Here is a 16,620-nt window from a genome sequence, read left to right on the forward strand (position 1 = left end):
AGATCAGAACAATGTGACTCATGACACAGGTACAGGTGGAGGACTTTACAACATATTTCCTTTTCATATTTTCCTTTTCTGAGCCAGCCAAGACTTCGATCTGGACTTAGATTTTCCTAACAACCTACTGAGTAAGTTTCTGCACTCCATTCCATGCTCCACAATCTAAATCAGCTAAAGACACTCAGTTCACTTCCCAGAAGTGTTCTGCTTGGATTTGCTCCTGAGAGCTGGAGGTAAGCTTAGAAGCTTAGCAGCAATGGTTAGTTTAGAAGCAAAAAATAAAGAGCAACTTACTCTCCTCCTAAACATTTTTTTTTTCTATTAAACATCTAGAACCTAGCCCACAAAACAGTCCTGCCTACTGGCCTGAAATGGAACACACAAGCAGTGAAAGAACTTGTAGAGAAAAACTATCAGGTGAGATTTCTGCTTATTTTGGCTTAGGTGAAGTAGAACAGGAAAAGTATGTCAGTACAATATTCCAAATATGCTGTTCTTCAAAGCTGAGGCCTGCAGGAGAGGAGCTAGCTGAAGGGTGCAGGCGAAGGCTCACAAAACTGCCTAACTCAGCAATCAGTCAAAGTTCCTTCCAGAAAAGCAAATCATCCACAGCTTCTATTACATGACCCATATCTCTCCTCTGGAGGGTTTTCTTCTTTTCCTTAAGCACAGCAATAGGCATCTTGTGCAGTGGTCACCACAATGGTCTCCAAGGCTTGTGCCAGAATGAAGATGGCTTCCTGGCCCTGGAGGGTCAGGTCAAGTCTGCCTCTACCATGGCCTTCATTCCTGACAGAGGCCACCTGGAGAGACGAGCCCCCACACACTTACTGGGGACTGGGGCTGTGCCTCTGCCTCCCCTCTTGGCCCCTCCCCCTCTGTGCTATCCACCTGGAGCATGCTGCACAGGGCCGTGCTTTATTGGACTTTCTCATTGTCCACTCATGTCCATAATAAATGACCACTGGAAGCAGTCTGATGGCATGTCAAATAAATCACTTAGGCAAAAATTGCAAGTTTGCAAAAGCAAGAGACTATAAAGATATTGGTGAGCTTTGAAAAACCCATATCTGGATTATGTGCTTAAGAATAAAAATGAACACACCAAAAACCATAAAATACCTAGGAATAAACCTAACCAAAGAGGTGAAAAATCTATATACTGAAAATCATGGGAAAGCTTATGAAAGAAATTGAAGAAGACACACACAGAAAAACGGAAAAACATTCCACGTCATGAATTGGAAGAACAAATATTGTGAAAATGTCGATACTTTCCAAAGCAATCTACATATTCAATGCAATCCCTTTCAAAATAACCAGCATTCTTCATAGAGCTAGAACAAACAATCCTAAAATTTGTAGCAACCAGAAAATACCCCAAATAGCCAAAGCAATCCTGAAAAATAAAACCAAAGCTGGAGGCATCACAATTCCAGACTTCAAGCTGTATTACAAAATTGTAATCATCAAGACAGTATGGTACTGGCACAAAAACAGACACTCAGATCAATGGAACAGAATAGAGAACCCAGAAATGGACCCACAAACGTATGGCCAACTAATCTTTGACAAAGCAGAAAAGAATATCCAATGGAATAAAGACAGTCTCTTCAGCAAATGATGTTGGAAAAACTGGACAGTGACATGCAGAAGAATGAACCTAAACCATTTTCTTACACCATACACAAAAGTAAACTCAAATGGATAAAAGACCTAAATGTAAGACAAGAAGCCATCAAAATCCTAGAGGAGAAAACAGGCAACAACCTCTTTGACCTTGCTGCAGCCACTTTTTACTTCACATGTCTCCAGAGCCAAGGAAAACAAAAGCAAAAATGAACTATTGGGACCTTAAAAAGCTTCTACACAGCAAAGAAAACAATCAACAAAACTAAAAGCCAATTGACAGAATGGGAGAAGATAGTTGCAAATGACATATCCTACAAAGGGTTAGTATCCAAAATCTACAAAGAACTTATCAAACTCAACACCCAAAAAACAAACAATCCAGTGAAGAAATGGGCAAAAGACATGAATAGACACTTTTTCAAAGAAGACATCCAGATGGCTAACAGAGACATGAAAAAATTCTCAACATCACTCATCATCAGGGAAATGCAAATCAAAACCACATTGAGATACTACTTCACACTGGTCAGACTGGCTAAAATGAAGAACTCAGGCAACAACAGATGTTGGCGAGGATGTGGAGAAAGGGGAACCCTTTTGCACTGCTAGTGGGAATGCAAACTGGTGCAAAGCACTCTGGAAAATAGTATGGAGGTACCTCAAAAAACTAAAAATAGAACTACCCTACAACCCAGAAATTACACTTCTAGGTATTTATCCAAAGGATATATGAGTGCTCATTCAAGGAAGCACTCAATGTTTATAGCACCTCAATGTTTATAGCAGCACTATCAACAATAGCCAAAGTATGGGAAGAGCCAAATCGACTGATGAATGGATAAAGAAGATGTGGTATATATATATATATATATATATATATATATATATATATACACACACACACACACACACACACACACACACATACATACATTACTCAGCAATCAAAAAAAATGAAATCTTTCCATTTGCAACAATGTGGATGGAACTGGAGTGTATTATGCTAATTGAAATAAATTAGTCAGAGAAAGACAAATACATGATTTCACTCATATGTGGAATTTAAGATACAAAACTGATGAATATAAGGGAAGGGAAGTAAAACTAATATAAAAACAGAGAAGGAGACAAACCATAAGAGACTATTAAATACAGAGAACAAACTGAGGGTTGCTGGCAGGGTGTTGGGGGGGGATGGGCTAAATGGGCAAAGGGCATTAAGGAGGACACTTGCTAGGATGAGCACTGGGTGTTATATGTAAGTGATGAATCACTGAATTCTATTCCCGAAATCATTACTACACTATATGTTAACTAACTTGGATATAAATAAATAAATAAATAAATAAATAAATAAATAAATAAATAACAGAGCATAAATTATACAATTGGAGAGTATAAATACAGCTATGAGCCCTGCATGAAATGTGTAACTGAGTTTAGTTTAAATCCACACCTCTAGGGAAAGAGGCCATTTAACTTATAGAATGGGAAAAGGCATTGAGCATCTTTTCATGTGCCTGTTGGCCATCTGGATGTCTTCTTTAGAGAAGTGTCTATTCATGTTTTCTGCCCATTTCTTCACTGGATTATTTGTTTTTCAGGTGTGGAGTTTGGTGAGCTCTTTATAGATTTTGGATACTAGCCCTTTGTCCAATATGTCATTTGCAAATATCTTTTCCCATTCCATCGGTTGATGAATGGATAAAGAAATTGTGGTTTATATACACAATGGAGTACTACGTGGCAATGAGAAAGAATGAAATATGGCCCTTTGTAGCAACATGGATGGAACTGGAGAGTGTGATGCTAAGTGAAATAAGCCATACAGAGAAAGACAGATACCATATGGTTTCACTCTTATGTGGATCCTGAGAAACTTAACAGAAACCCATGGGGGAGGAGAAGGAAAAAAAAAGAGGTTAGAGTGGAAGAGAGCCAAAGCATAAGAGACTCTTAAAAACTGAGAACAAACTGAGGATTGATGGGGGGTGGGAGGGAGGGTAGGGTGGGTGGTGGGTATTGAGGAGGGCACCTTTTGGGATGAGCACTGGGTGTTGTATGGAAACCAATTTGACAATAAACTTCATATATTGGAAAAAAAAAAAAAAGAATGGGAAAAGACATACCCTCAGCCATACGCAGCCAATAACTGGAAAAAAAAAAAAAGGAGGAAGGGGAAGGAAGGGTATTTGAGATTTAAATTGCTACAAATTTCAATGCATTTCATTGAAATCATAGACAATCAAAAGCAAAGTAAATTTTAAGAAAGGATTCACAGCCATTCTAGGAAAAAAATCAAAGTCAATACTATTTCAAACTTAATGCTACATCTATTTTTTAATTTTTTTTCCTCTTTTACCCAGTAAAAAAAGTTCTTCCCTAAGTTTGAGTTAGTTGGCTTTTGTTACCTCAAAAATTTTACTTCTTAATTTCTGTTGAAGACAAACAAACAAAAAAGATACCATTAACTCAGGTTAACAGGTGAAAATGTTTTTTAAGATTCAAATCTTTCTTGACATAATATGGCTGGACTGCAAGAACTAATTGATACCTTGATTACTTTTCTATTACATTTCATTATTTTGACATAGGTTAGTCTTAATTTCATCTTTTGGCTAATGTTTTTAAAATTCCAATTTTTCATTAGGAGCATAAAATTCGTTATCATCATTTAGCCATATTTCTTCCCCATGACATTTCTGCTTATGATTTTTTAATACTGACATATGAAATATTTCGTCTCAGGAAAACTGCACAATAATTCTTCATCTATCTCTTTATACTGAAAAAGAACATGTTATAGAATTAGTAATAAGGCTATATATTACTTTATATTAAATATAAATATAAATATACTTTAAAAATATTTCCCCACTGCTACTGGGCTCTAATAGAGATGAATGTCTGATTGTGAGTCAAGAGACTTTCAATTCTAATCCTGCCTCTACCAATAATAACTGGTAGCTCTATTGACTTTGGAAAGTCATTTAATCTTTGTATATCTCAGTTTTTTCTCATCCGTAAGAAGGCTAGATAAGGACTAAGGTGGGCTCCATGTCTAAAATTATATGAGTCCATATATAGTTGTTTTTTCTGGAATGTTTTGATGTATTCCTAATCTGAATCTGTACAATTATAAATATATATGCCCCTAACAACACAGCCCAAAATACCTGGAGCAAAAACTATCAGTACTAATGGGATAAATTCAACAATAATAGTTGTAGCCTTCATTATTCCACTTTCCAAAAAATATAGAACAACTTGACAGAAGATCAGCAAGGAAATAGAAGGCTTAAACAACCTTATAGACCAACTAGACATAACATATCTAGAAAAAACACCATCTAACAATAGCAGAATATACATTCTTCTCAAATGCAGATGCAACATTCTCCAGGACAGGCCATGTATTAAGCCATAAAACAAATCTCAATAAATGTAAAAGGATTGAAATCATACAAAGTATGTTCTCTGGGCATAAGGAAGTAAATTAGAAATCAGTAACAAAAATAAATTCAACAAATTTATAAATATGTGGAAATTATAAGTATGTGGAAAATATGTGGTAATTACAGCATAGTACCAATCCTTTTCAAAATCTCCGTGACCTTTTTTTGCAGAAGTTGACAAAATGAAACTCATAATAACCAAACAATCTTGAAAAAGTATAGCAAAGTTGGAGGACTCACACTTTCAAAGCTTTGAACCCACCACAAAGCTACAGTAATGAAAACTTTGTGGTATTGGCATAGAGATAAGCATATGCATCAGTAGAATAGAATAAAGAGCCCATAAATGAACCTACATTTTATGTTCAATTGATTTTGACAGGGGTACCAGCATCATTCAATGGAGTTTTCTAACAAATGATACTGGGACAACTGGATATCCTCATTTAAAAGAAAGAAATTGGACCCCTTTCTCACACCGTATACAAAAATTAACTCAAAATAGATCAAAGGTCCAAATGTAAGAGCTAAATCTATCAAACTTTTAAAAGAAAATGGGTGACTAAATCTTCATATCCTTGGATTAAGCAATAGTTTCCTAGACATGACAGCAAAAGCACAAGTAACCAATGAAAAAAAAATAAACAAACCAGATTTCATCAAAATTTAGAAATTTTTGCTTCAGAAGACCTATCAAAAAGTGAAAAGATAAACCACAAGATGGGATAAAATGTTTACAAATCATATATATGAAAATGATCCATTTTCTAAAATATATAAAGAACTCTTACCACTCAACAATACAAGAAAACCCAATTAATAAATAAGCAGAGGATTTGAATAGACATTTCTCCAAAGAATATATACAAATGACTAATAAGCACATGAACAAATTCTCAATATCCTTAGTCACCACAGAAATGCAAATCAAGACCACCATGAGATAATACTTCACAATCACTAGATGGTTATAATAAAAAAAATTGATAATAATAAATGCTGATGAGGATGTGGAGAAATTGGAACCCTCATACACTGGTGGTGGGAATGTAAAATAGTGCAGCCACATTAGAAAACTATTTTAGCAGTTCCCCAAAAAATTAAACATAGGGGTGTCATATGACTCTGCAGTTCTACTCCTAGGCATATATACCCAAGAGAACTGAAAACGTATGTTGACACAAAAACATGTACATGAATGTTCATTACAGTATTACTTATACTAGCCAAAAAGTGAAAACAACACAAATGTCCATCAACTGATGGAAGGTTAAACAAAATGTGATATATCCATACAATGGATATATTATTCAGTCATAAAAAAAAGGAATGAAGTACTTATGCATGCTGTAACATGGATGAACGTTGAAAGACGCCAGTCACAAAGGGTCATAGACTGTATAATTCCACTTATATGAAAGTCCAGAACGAACAAATCTGTAGTGACAGAAAGTAGATAGTGGTTGCTTAGGGCTGGGTGAGGACAGAAAATGGGGGATAACTGCTAAAGGATTATCTGTCTATATAATGTCTAAAGACATTAGCTGCTAATGTCTTTGGGGATAATGAAAACGTCCTGGAGTTAAATAGTGAAAATAGTTGCACAACCCTCTGAATACATATAAACTATTGCATTGTACACCTTAAGAAGGTGAATTTCATGATATAAGAATTAAACTTCAATTTAAAAAAATCCAAATCTGCCAAATAACAAGTTGTTTTAAAGTACACTGTATTCTGGGGTATACTTTGCTGTGTTGCATGCAGAGTGAGGGTAAAGTGAAAAAGGACAGGGGAGGTATATTGCTAGAAAACAAACAACGTTAATATTTTATTCCTTCAGGCAGAAAGTTTTCATCCAGCCGTGACAAAGAGGTTAGTGACTATATCCAGAACTGACATAGACTGTGAAAAATGAAGGGCCTAGTGCTTAGATATGCTTTCCATGGTTTTAAGACCAGGAAATTCAAGGTGTTTCAATTCCTAGACCACACTTTTTTTTATTATTAAGCAAACAAAAGTCATGGGATAGTTATCTTTAATTTAAAATCTGTGTCCCTCCTCAATCAGCTCCTTTAGCCAAAGACACACTGTGACATTTTCCCCCTGTCCTATTTAGCATGTCTTTTTAAGCTGAGAAAAAAAGCATGTCACCAAAAAAGAGAAAGTTAAAAAAACGCTTTGTCTTCGAAAAGTGTCTACTTTGGTTTAAAAAAATAAAATAAAATTTCCAACAGCTTTGTACGTTTACAGTAAAGAAAATACATGCCATTTCAGGATAGTAGTTACCTCCAGAAAGAAAGGGAGAAAGAGACAACGGCGGGGGTTAGGGGGAACTACCTTTAACATTGCACTTTTATAAAGACAGAGAGACATAAATCAAATTATTTACCTTTGTTTAATTTTAGTGATAGCTATATGGGCATCTGTTATTTCAGTTTTTGAACTTCTTATATGTTTGAAATATTTCAAAATTTAAAAGCTATGTTTAAATTATTTGACATTAAGTATATATATTCATCACAATTATAATATTTTCTCATCATGAACACATTTCATGCTTTTTAAAATTTAATATAATTTTTTATTTTATTTTATATTTTCATCATGACAAGAGTACTCTTTAATCCCATCCTCCATTTCCCCCATCCCCCCACCCACTTCCCGTCTGGTACCTATCAGTCTGTTCTCTATAGTTAAGTGTCTGTTTCTTGATTTCTCTCTCTCTTTTTTCCCCCCTTTCTTCATTTGTTTTATTTCTTAAATTCGACATAAGAGTGAGATCATAGGTATTTGTCTTTCTCTGACTGACTTTTTTCGCTTAGCATTATACTCTACTAGCTCTATCCATGTTGTTAAAAATGGCAAGATTTCATTCCTTTTATGGCTGAATATTCTGATATATATATAATATACATAATATATATAATTATATAATATACATATTATATACATATTATACATATGTATACATAATATAAAATATATAATTTTATATGTAATATATAATTATATATAATACAAAACCTCTTTTTTAACCAATTCAACTATCAGTGGACACTTGGGCTGCTTTCATAGTTTGGCTATTGTAAATAGTGCTGTAATAAATATAAGGGTGCATGTATTCCTTTGAATTTGTGTTTTTGTACTTTTTTTTTAACTTTTTTTTTTTCAACGTTTATTTATTTTTGGGACAGAGAGAGACAGAGCATGAATGGGGGAGGGGCAGAGAGAGAGGGAGACACAGAATCGGAAACAGGCTCCAGGCTCTGAGCCATCAGCCCAGAGCCCGACGCGGGGCTCGAACTCACGGACCGCAAGATCGTGACCTGGCTGAAGTCGGACGCCCAACCGACTGCGCCACCCAGGCGCCCCTGTACTTTTGTGTAAATACCCAGTTGTGTAATTCCTGGATCATAGAATAATTCTACATTTAATTTTTTAAGGAATACCTATTTTAATTTTCCACAGTGGCTGCACTAGTTTGCATTCCCACCAACAGTGCAAGAGTGTTTCTTTTTCTCCACATCCTTGTCAACACTTGTTGTTTCCTGAGCTTTTTATTTTAGCCATTCTGACAGATGTGAGGTGATATCTCATTGTAGTTTTGATTTGCGTTGCCCTGATGATGAGTGGTGTTGAGCATTTTCTCACATATCTGTTGACCATCTGGATGTCTTCTTTGGGGAAATGTCTGTTCATGCCTTCTGACCACTTTTTAATTGGATTGTTTGTTTTTGGGTATTGAGTTGTATCAGTTCTTTATATATCTAGGAAACTGACCCTTTATCAGACATGTCATTTGCAATTATCCTCTCTCATTCAGTAGATTGATTGCCTTTTAGTTTTGTTGATTGTTTTCTTCATTGTGCAGAAACTTTTATTTTGATGTAACAGAATATTATGAAAATCTGTATGCCAACAAATCAGACAACTTAAAAGAAATGCATAAATACCTAGAAAGAAATAATCCACCAAAACTAAAGCAGGAAGAAATAGAAAACTTGAACAGACCAATTACCGGCAATGAAATTAAATCAGGAATAAAAAAACTTTCAAAAAACAAAAGTCCAGGACCAAACAGATTGCTTCACAAATGAATTCTACCAAACATTTAAAGAAGAGTTAATATGCATTCTTCTCAAATTATTCCAAAAAATACAAGAGGAAGGAAAACTTCCAAATTCACTCTATGAGGCCAGTATACCAAAAGGGGTATACTGAGATGAAGACACCACAAAGGGGGGCCTGGGTGGCTCAGTCAGTTATGCATCTGACTTCGGCTCAGGTCATGATCTCACATTTCATGAGTTCAAGCCCTACATCAGGCTCTATGCTACAGCTCAGAGCCTGGAACCTGCTTCAGATTCTGTGTCTCCCTCTCTCTTTGCCCCTCCCCAACTTACGTTCTGTCTCTCTCTCTCTCTCTGTGTCTCTCAAAAATAAATAAATATTTTTTAAAAATTTTAAAAAGACACCACAAACAAAGAGAGCCATAGGCCAACATCTCTCATGAATAAAGATGCAAAAATCCTCAACAAAATAATAGCAAACCAAATCCAAAATATATTTTAAAAATCATACACCATAACCCCAAATAGCCGAAGCAATCTTGAAAAAGAAAACCAAAGCAGGAGGCGTCACAATCCCAGACTTCAAGCTGTACTACAAAGCTGTAATCATCAAGACAGTATGGTACTAGCACAAGAACAGACACTCAGATCAATGGAACAGAATAGAGAACCCAGAAATGGACCCACAAATGTATGGCCAACTAATCTTTGACAAAGCAGTAAAGAATATCCAATGGAATAAAGACAGTCTCTTCAGCAAGTGGTCCTGGGAAAACTGGACAGCGACATGCAGAAGAATGAACCTGGACCACATTCTTACACCATTCACAAAAATAAACTCAAAATGAATGAAAGATCTAAATGTAAGACAGGAAGCCATCAAAATCCTCAAGGAGAAAGCAGGCAAAAACCTCTTTGATCTTGGCTGCAGCAACTTCTTACTCAACATGTCTCTGGAGGCAAGGGAAACAAAAGCAAAAATGAACTACTGGGACCACATCAAAATAAAAAGCTTCTGCACAGCAAAGGAAACAATCAGCAAAACTAAAAGGCAACCAACAGAATGGGAGAAGATATTTGCAAATGACATATCCTACAAAGGGTTAGTATCCAAAATCTACAAAGAACTTATCAAACTCAACACCCAAAAAACAAACAATCCAGTGAAGAAATGGGCAAAAGACATGAATAGACACTTTTCCAAAGAAGACATCCAGATGGCTAACAGAGACATGAAAAAATTCTCAACATCACTCATCATCAGGGAAATGCAAATCAAAACCACAAGGAGATACTACCTCACACCTGTCAGAATGGTTAACACTAACAACTCAGGCAACAACAGATGTTGGTGAGGATGTGGAGAAAGTGGATCTGTTTTGCATTGTTGGTGGGAATGCAAACTGGTGCAGCCACTCTGGAAAACAGTATGGAGGTTCCTCAAAAAACTAAAAATAGAACTACTCTAGGACCTAGCAATTGCACTACTAGGTATTTATCCAAGGGATACAGGTGTACTGTTTCTAAGTGACACATACACCCCCATGTTTATAGTAGCACTATCAACAATAGCCAAAGTATGGAAAGAGCCCACATGTCCATCGCTGGATGAATGGATAAAGAAGATGTGGTATATATATATATATATACACACACACATGCACACACACACACACACACACACACACACACACAAAATGGAGTATTACTCAGCAATCAAAAAGAATGAAATCTTGCCATTTGCAAGTATGTGGATGGAACTGGAGGGTATTATGCTAAGTGAAATTAGTCAGAGAAAGACAAAAGTCATATGACTTCACTCATATGAGGACTTTAAGAGATAAAACAGATGAACATAAGGGAAGGGAAACAAAAAATATATAAAAACAGGGAGGGGGGAAAACAGAAGAGACTCATAAATATGGAGAACAAACTGAGGGTTATGGGAGGGGTTGTGGGAGTTGGGGGGGGTGGGCTAAATGGGTAAGGGACACTAAGGAATCTACTCCTGAAATCATTGTTGCGCTATATGCTAACTAATTTGGATGTAAATTTTTAAAAAATAAATAATAAAATTTTTAAAAATCATACACCATAATCAAGTGGGATTTATTCCCAGGATGCAAGGTGGTTCAATATTCACAATAACCTACATGATACATCACATCAATAAGAGAAAGGATAAAAGTCATACTATCATTTCAATAGATGCAGAAAAAGCATTTAGTACAAAATATATTCATGATAAAAAAAACCTCTGCAAAGTAGGTCTAGAGGGAACATATCTCAACAAAATAAAGGCCTTATATGAAAAACCCACAGCTAACACCATAGTCAGTGGTGAAAAACTGAGAGATTTTCCCCTAAGGTCAGGAATGAGACAAGGATATCTACTATCACTATTATTATTCAACATAGTACTGGAAGTCCTAGTCACAGCAAATGGACTAACATAAAGAAATAAAAGGCATCCAAATTAGTAAGAAAGAAGTAAACCTTTCACTATATACAGATGATATAATACTATATATAGAAAACCGTTAAAGATTCCACCAAAAAAACTACTAGAACTGATAAATGAATTCAGTAAAGTCTTAGGATACAAAATCAATCCGTTGCATTCCTATACTCTAATAATGAAGCAGCAGAAAGTGAAATTAAGAAAATAATCCCTTTTACAATTATACAGAAAACAATAAATTATCTAGTAATAAATTTAACCAAAGAGGTGAAAGACTTGTGACCTGAAAACAATAAAACACCAATGAAAGAAATTGAAGAGGAAACAAAGAAATGGAGAGACATTCCATGCTCTTGGGGTGGAAGAATAAATATTGTTAAAGTCTATACTATCGAAAGCAATCTATAGATTTATTGCAATCCCTATTTAAATACTAACAGCATTTTTCACAGAACTAGAACAAATAATCCTAAAATTTTTATGGAACCACAAAATACCTTGAATAGACAAAGCAATCTTGAAGCAAACAAAACTGGAAGTATCACAATTTCAGACTTCAAGTTATATTATAAAATGGTAGTAATTAAAACACTATGGCACTGGCATAAAAATAGACACATAGATCAATGGAATACAACCAAAAACCCAGAAATAAACCCACAATTATATGGTCAATTAATCTTCAACAAAGGAGGAATGGAATATCCAATGAAAAAAAGGGCAGTCTCTTCCACAAACGGTATTGGGAAAACTGGCAGTCATAAGCAAAAGAATGAAACTGGACCACTTTCTTACACCATGCACAAAAATAAACTCAAAATGGATTAAAGACCACAATGTGAGACCTGAAACCATAAAAAAATCCTTAAAGAGAGCACAGGCAGTAATCTCTCCAACATGGGCCATATCAACATTTTTCTAGATATGTCTCCTCAGGCAGAGAGACATAAAAGCCAAAAGAAACTACTGGGAACGTTTTATTTTATTTTGAAAAAGTTTTCTTGCTGTAGTTAATAATTACTAAATACTGCTATATGCTGGCAGAAAATCCTTAAAAAATGCATTTGATCCATCATGAAACATTTATTCAAGACGTATCATGGTACCATGTGTCAGGTGCTATGGAAAGGTTCTCAGGAAACAAAGATAAATGAGACAATGTCTCTTGGCCTAGTGGATAATTCAGACCACTTAATGAATAATCCCAATACAATTTAGTAAGGGCTAACAGAGATATATACGCACAGGAGGCACAAACTCAGAGAAGGGAGTAAAAAAAATCAGTCATATGTACTCCCCAATTCTCCCTGATGAGGTAACAAACACTAGATACATCAAGCCCATGGAGAAGGGAAGGAGAAGACAACAAAAAGGTTTATTTTATCTAGCATACAGACATAACCCACCAGAGGTAGGTCGCAAAACTATAATTTTTTCCTCCATATTTTTAAACCTTAATTTTGCACAGTTATTTTAATCAAATGCATTTAGACAAGTATCATATTTCTGCATACTTGTACTAGGGAAACTTTAATGGCTAATATTTATTCTTTACTGCATGGAAGTGCTTGTGCATGGATTATTTCATTAAATCTTCATATCATCTCTGGCAGATAGGTGCTGTTATTATCCCCATTTCACAGAAGAGAAGAGTAACTTGAAAACTTAGAGTAACTACACAAATTCGTCCTAGTTTGCAATTCCAAATAAACAGAGCCTTTAACCATCTGTTCATGCTACATCAATGTCAGTTATATAAGAGGGAAATAAAGGATCCATAGAACCCTCTGTGAGCACAGAGAATATTTTCATCATGATGTTTGAAATTCCATCCAATTTTTAAGATGAAAAAAGCCCTTGAAATTATTAGGCTTATTATATCTTAGTAACAGAGTGCTTGTATGTTTAATCTTTAACTCTGTAAGTGTGCAAAGAGAAACCAATCTAATAGCATTCATTTTCTGTGATCTAACAACTGGATTTGGTTCTGGTCAATTAAAATGGTCTGCCCAGGACTCTTACCAGGATAGTGACTGATGTCAAGAAAGAGTCCTTATTGAGACCTACTGGCTGCTTTATAAAGAAAACTCACAAGGATCCCATTCCTTAGTGCTGTTTGGACTAGGGGGACACAGTGCCATTGACAACAAGCAGGGTGTTAGAAAAAAAACAAAAAGAAAGGCATGTATTGTTCAATAGAGATCAGCTGCTGAAGAGACACTTATCAGAACCCCTTTGTTCCCAAGACTGGGAGGATCTGCCACAGACTCACCAAACAAGGACAACCACAAGCAGCAATGGCCCAGATGAAAATCACATCAGAAACTACCCAGGAGCCCAAGAGCCCAGGGAAGTAACCCAAGAGCCAAGTAGGAGTGCAGAAAGGACGATTGTCTGAACAGCTCTCCAACCTTGCATGATGCCATACTCCTGGGACAACAGGGGCTGAAGTTTCGGGCTGCCAAAAGACACAGAACTGTTGCCATTTAATGAGGCCTGAAAAAAAGGACCGCATAGCTGTATTTTTATTGTTTAATGGGTTTTAGCTTGGGTCTGGGCTAAGTGGGCTCCTGTGTTTCTCAGTGACCCAGCCACCCGATGCACTGCATACCCATGGGGACCCTTCCCATCCCAGCAAGTGTGAGAACAAATTTGGTTAATTCTCCTCCAGAGAGATCTTGGCAATCACACAGCAGGTTGTGCCTCTCACACAAAAGCATTTCCTTGTATTCCAGTGACCTTTGCTTCGACCCCTTGCTTCTACCTCTGCTTGCCTTCCTCATACACTGTGTTACATATGACATTGCTTTGTGGGCTTAAGAGGCATTCCTTACTATTTGACTGAGGTATGTCACAAAACTGACAGGGACAGTCCTCAAAGAGGCCAGGCCAAGGCTGAAGGGGCATCCAGCTCCCTGCCAATTCACTTCATCAGTGCATAAAGGAGAACTTCTAACTGGGTGTCTGGGCTTTGAAGCTTATTTAATTTCTCTCTTTTCCCTTTTATAAGAACACAAATTAAACAGAGGGCTAATTTTGCTAGTTTCAAAAGGCAACATTCAATGGTAAATTACCTAAATAAAATGACTTACCTATTCATAGGGACAACTATAGAACTATAGAAATCATAAAAGCACTGTCTGAAAAATACATATGGCATTGTAAGTTAGAAGTTCAACTAAATATTTAGTTTACATTCTCCATTTAAAATTCTGAAAACCAGGGCACCTGGGTGGCTCAGTAGATTGAGCATCCGACTTCAGCTAGGTCATAATCTTGTGGTTTGTGGGTTCAAGCCCCATGTCAGGCTCTATGCTGACAGCTCAGAGCTTGGAGCCTGCTTCAGATTCTGTGTCTCCCCTCTCTCTGTCCCTCCCATGCTCATACTCTGTCTCTCTCTGTCTCTCAATTATAAATAAATGTTAAAAAAAAAAAGTTTTAAATAAATAAATAAATAAAATTCTGAAACCTACCAGGGATAACTAATGTTAGAATTTTAGGTTCTTAATTTGTGTGGTAAGACCAAAGTCCAGAAAATGATGCTTTGTATATTTAACAATCTTAGGCCCCCAAATTTGGAGGTTCTTATAAAGACAGCTCTTTTGTAATGGTTTAGGATTCCATGTGGTTGTGATATTTCCAGAATGAAGGAATAAGTCAATCCTGATGAAATTTTGAAAGATGCCACCATGTCTAAATGTTTCAAAGCCAACACTTCAACTGCTAAATCATTCCCTCTGTTTTAAAGGAGTGATTATTTGATTGGCAATGGGGGTGGAGAGAAAGCCTTGGCCAGTAACGCATATGGGCACATCATCTCCATGATTATATATGAAAGAAGATGAGATCTGGGGAAAACCTCCTGATTCATTCAGACACACAAATCATCCAAAGGAGGGGGTTCCCCTGTTTTCTCTTGAACTCTAGTAGGAAATTTCCCATGCCATAATTGTATTTGTTATAGTGCAATGATCAAAGTCAATAAATTCCTCCATCCACCCCTATTCAGGGAAACCATATGGCATTACTAGGAGAGTCACATGTAAGGCCGGTTTGTCATATACATGATTGAATACCCATGGGGAAAAGGAACACTGGGGAGAGCAAAAGCATTTAAAAACTAAAACCATGAACTCCAAGAGACATGCAGATATGTACTCTACTTCTTAAGATCTAAATTGGCAGGTCTATAAAGAAAACATACTGCAATACGATCATGAAAGAAAGAGGACAGATTCCTGAAAATATAGGTGATTTCATTCAGCAGCTGTGCGCATAGAGCCATTGAGGTCTTCATCAGAAGTTACTGGTTCTAGGAGGCAGGTACGTCCATTCTGAAGTCTATTGATTACCATATAGTCTCATTATCCAGTGTTCTTGGTTATAAGGAGACTGTTTCCATTTAGAGGTACCATTTTCTTCCCTTTCAGACTGGGTGAGGACTATTAGAAAATTTGGTAATTCCTAGAACTGGTGTGGATACCAAGAAATAGCTACTGTTGGAGTAATATTTTGGAAATGCCATCTCACTAATATAAAAAAAAATTAATTTGCATTAAAAATAAAATAAAATAAAAATAAAATTTTAATTTGCCTAAATAATGGCCCCACAATTACATGACTAGGAATTTATCTTCCAGAATAGGCACAAGACACAAAAACATATGCCCATGCATATCCATTGTAGCCTTTTTTATTCTAGCATGTCATGAAAGAAATCTGAATATCTAACAGCAGAGAAAGAGTTAAATGAATTTATAGTAATCCATTCAATAGAAGAGTAAGAAGAAAGAAGGTAAGTCTATTTCTGTGTCCAAGATTTTTTTTAAGTCATAGAATATGAGTCCTCATGGAAAGAGAGAAAGAAAGAAAGAAAGAAAGAAAGAAAGAAAGAAAGAAAGAAAGAGAGAGAGAGAGAGAGAGAGAGGAAGGAAGGAAGGAAGGAAGGAAGGAAGGAAGGAAGGAAGGAAGGAAGGAAGAGAGAGAGGAAAAGGAA

The 16,620-nt window shown here is 36.1% G+C and overlaps 1 pseudogene; it reads right to left on the minus strand.

The window, feature by feature from the left end:
* Positions 1 to 384: 384 nt before the first annotated feature.
* LOC122489950 lies at positions 385 to 8,395 on the minus strand (annotated as a pseudogene).
* Between the last annotated feature and the right edge of the window lie 8,225 nt (positions 8,396 to 16,620).

This window comes from Prionailurus bengalensis, chromosome B2, assembly GCF_016509475.1.
Source record: "Prionailurus bengalensis isolate Pbe53 chromosome B2, Fcat_Pben_1.1_paternal_pri, whole genome shotgun sequence".
Taxonomy (NCBI): Eukaryota; Metazoa; Chordata; class Mammalia; order Carnivora; family Felidae; genus Prionailurus; species Prionailurus bengalensis.